Genomic DNA, 4,205 nt, shown 5'->3' on the forward strand with positions numbered 1-4,205 from the left:
CAGAGGCTGATAGCTAAGTTCGGTACCCATAGGGAGGGCCTCAACCGGGACCTTGGGTTCATGTCACATTACAGGTGACCACCATTGCACTATACACACACACAGATACTTCTACACACACACAGACTCTCTCACACACACAGGCACTCCTATACACACATACACACGGACACACATATACACAGATGCGCACACAGACACCCACACACACCCTTACAGACACACATACTCCCACACTCACACATGCACCCCCTCACAGACTTTAGACACTCTGCACTCACTACACACACAGACATACACTTTCTCACACTCACAACCCCCAATCCAGACAGACACACATAGACAGACAAAGACCCACATGCACACATATATTTTATGGGATGAATTTGTACTTGCCGAGTTACATTGTACTTTGCCCAAAAACTGCATATATTCATGTAGAACTCTGAGCTCAAAAACTGCATGAATTTATGTAAAGCTCCGTTATCTCACTTTTTAGATTAGAATCAATCTAAACATCATGGCATAGACAGAGAACAGAGGGGGCCAACAGCTTCAACATATTGTCTAGCTATCACCATTGTTAACAACTAACCCGAGAATGCAATTTTTTAAAAAAAAAGGTTTTGTGATTTACACATGAAAGAAGTGAAACTATCACTGTATTCTAACAGATGAAAGGCTTAACAGACAATCAATTTTTCAATGTGTAATTTCAGTTACATCACACTGTAAATGTTTGCTATAAATTCTGTGTGTTAGGATTGAGGCCTCCACTACCACCTGATGAAGGAGCATCACTCCGAAAGCTAGTGTGCCTCCAAATAAACCTGTTACACTATAACCTGGTGTTGTGTGATTTTTAACTTTGTACTCCCCAGTCCAACACCGGCATCTCCAAATCGTGACTATTACAGAAAGCACCATTTATTTTACCCCAGCGCACCATCTAAATTCCTGACAGAAGAATCTACAAAGAAAACTTTGCTGACAGAAGGATCTGCGGAGAAGACATAGAAAGTTCCAGAAGATACGTAACCTGGTTGTAATTTCAAGCGACTAAATTTTATTGTCTTGTCATGTGAGTGGAATTCCTATTTATTGGAACAGCATACCATTCAAATCTTGCATGATTCGGGAATTGTCAATAATTAAAAGGGAATTGTTTTGTTAATTTGTTCATTGTTGGAGTTAGATAAATAAATTGTTACTTGTTGATTTTAAAGTGAGTATCAGGAATTTATTTTATTTAACAGCTAGACGTGGCTGAAAAATTTACACCACTTCTCTCACTCTACTTTAACAGATTATAGAGCGAGGCGCTCCTCTTTGGGTGTTTCAGTTTTAGTTCTCAGAGGAGGGACAACCTTCACTTTATAATACAATGCTTTTTGGAAGATACAAATGCCATCAAGGATCAAAGTAACATCCATGGAACACCACAGTTCTGGCAGAGTGTGCTACATGGCGTTTTCTGAAAAGCAAAGATAATACCCACCTGGATAGGAAAAACAAATAGCTCTGAGCATCCATCAGCATGTGACATGATTTGTTGTAAATATTGCTACGTTGAAGCTGTGTCTTCCAGCCTGTGGCCAGTCTTAAGTTCACATAGCTCAATTATATTAAGCAGCGTGAATGAAGAATCACACCAATAAGGGTCTTGTGGCACAATTGTAGTGTGCCGACCTCTGACCCAGGGAGCTCAGGTTCAAGCCCATCTATTCTAGAGGTGTGTAATAACAAACTCTGAACAGGATGATTAGAAAATATCAACACCACTCGAGTCCTATTTATAGGGATAGTCAACAGTGCTCAGGTTGACTGCCAGTTAATTTCATTTGGTTGCTTTAATTCTACAAGCGTTTCAATAGTGTTAGATTTCAAAATGGGCAGGGAGTGGTATGGCAGGTGAAATAGCTTTTGCTGACTTCAAGATATGCAAATCAGCTGCTTACAAAGTAGAAGTTCACTATAACTAGGTAAAATAGCAAAAACTACCCTGTATGTAACACCAACATTAGACCAAATGAGAAATCAATAACCATGCAATTTGGGGTGGGGAAACGTTTCACTGTAGCCCCAAGGGCTTTTAAATTCCACTGATGGGAAACTCCAGACAAAGGGGAATAATTCTAGCAGTTGACATAGATTTCAGAATGCATTTCTTCAGACAACGGTGGTGGAAATCTTGAATCCTTATGTCCCCAAAAAGCTTCTGAGACTGGGGTCAAGTGAAACTTTACTGAACTGAAATTATGAGATTTTGTTGGTTAAGAGCACAGAACCATGGCAGTAAATGGAATTAATGTACAGCATAACAGGCAGAAAAGTGTGAAGTGCCTCCTTCTCTTCCTATGTTGCATGAGCATTTAAAAAGCTGGTATTGAACCAGGTTCCTTACCGTACAGAAAGTTCTGAAAGCATCAACAATTGGCCTATATCCAGTACAACGACACAGGTTTCCTGTAAGGCACAAGTGAGATTCAAGATCAGAAGAACCGAGAAAAGAAATAAAAATAACCACAATTTAAGCCAACAGAGAACGCAGTTCTGGGCATTTAGAAAACCAGAAGGAAAATGCAGATGTTGGTGAAATTCAGTAATAAGAGATGAATGGAGTGAAGGTAGTTGCTGCCTGGTGTATCAAGTAATGATTCTGAAAGAGTTCATGCTTGAGCTATACTGAGCTCAACGTGGTCTGAACATGTCACTTAGCCACTGGGTGGAAAATCCACTGAAGTCTCAGAGTCTCCAGATGGAGGCACACATCATCTCTCCCTCTTGTTAGTAATAAATAACAATGCCTAAGTGTTAACGTAATCAATTATGTAGTTACTCAAAATAGTAACCTACATCATCTTATATAAGACAAGTGCCACTTCTACTGAGACTTATTTGTGGTCCATTCTCTGTTACATACCTACAGTCTTTAGACTAGCAATAGGAGGGAGGATTGATGGCAGCATTCTCCCCAACCAGAAGCCACCAGTAGTTGATACTTGAACATCCCATTATATCAGAACACCATCCATGTCCTAAACTGCATCAAATCCTGTTCACTCATCATCCCTGTGTTTGATCCCAAGCTTCAATGTTAAAATTCCCATTCTTCCATTAAATCTCTCCTTACCAATCTCCTTCCCAATCTCTGAAACTTCCATCAGGCTGACAAACTTTCAATTTCTTAGTATTTCTTTCACTTGAGTATTCCAGACTTTAATCGCTCCAGAATTGGCATGCCCTTTTGATTTTCTTCCCTCTCACCTCTAACTCTTCCTTAAAGTCACTTCTAAAACATGGGCGGCACAGTGGCTCAGTGTTTAGCACTGCTGCCTCACAGCACCAGGGACCCAGGTTTGATTCCAGCCTTAGGCGGCTATCTGCGTGGAATTTGCACATTCTCCCTGTGTCTGCGTGGGTTTCCTCTGGGTGGTCCGGTTTCCTCCCACAGCACCAAAAATGTGCAGGTTAGGTGAATTGGCTGTGCTAAATTGCCTATAGTGTTCAGGGATGTATAGGTTAGGGGAATGGGTTTGGGTGGGATACTCTTCAGAGGGTCAGTGTGGACTTGTTGGACTTAAGGGCCTGTTTCCACAGAGTCGGGATTCTAATACCTTAGACCAAACGTTTGCTCACCTGCTCACGCCAGGACACGGATACAAAGGTTTAGGCTGACTCTAGTACAGTACAGAGTGAATGCTGCTCTGTGAGAGGTGCTGCCTTTCGGATACGGTGTTAAACTGAAGTGTGATTAAATGCCACATATGCAGAGGTGGATCGTGATGTCAAACATGAGGCCAGGGAGTCTACCGGAAAGATGGGGCTTCCCCTCCCGAGTAGAATAGGTCTCTGTCATCTTGCTATCAATCACTACAGTGAGGGTCAGTGTAGAGATAGGTTGTCCAACAGTACCTGAAGCATGAACAATGTGTAACTGCTGGCTGTGGACAGACCTTTGTATGTCAGATCCACAATCAGTGAGTTTTTGGCCGAATTGGAGAGCAGCTGGACTGCCCAGCTCAGCACATGATATATAAGCCACAAACCCCAGAAAATATCTCCAGTATCATGGCCAACATGCATCTGATAATCTATATCAAGAAGGTGGATTTTCTCGGCATTATCACTTGGCTGCTAGTGGGAGCTTGATATGTGAAAATTTGCTGCTGCTGTTCTTACATTAAAAAAGTGAATATGTTTCA

The 4,205-nt window shown here is 41.5% G+C and overlaps 1 protein-coding gene across 1 annotated transcript in view; it reads right to left on the reverse strand.

Moving 5' to 3' along the window:
* Positions 1-2,478, reverse strand: part of LOC122551442 (aldehyde oxidase 2-like) — a 109,311-nt gene extending 106,833 nt beyond the window's left edge. The window contains exon 1 of the mRNA XM_043693363.1: positions 2,405-2,478. The gene's annotated coding sequence lies outside the window, so the exon portion shown is untranslated. The remainder of the gene's footprint in view (positions 1-2,404) is intronic.
* Positions 2,479-4,205: the final 1,727 nt, after the last annotated feature.

Source organism: Chiloscyllium plagiosum, chromosome 7 (assembly GCF_004010195.1).
Source record: "Chiloscyllium plagiosum isolate BGI_BamShark_2017 chromosome 7, ASM401019v2, whole genome shotgun sequence".
Taxonomy (NCBI): Eukaryota; Metazoa; Chordata; class Chondrichthyes; order Orectolobiformes; family Hemiscylliidae; genus Chiloscyllium; species Chiloscyllium plagiosum.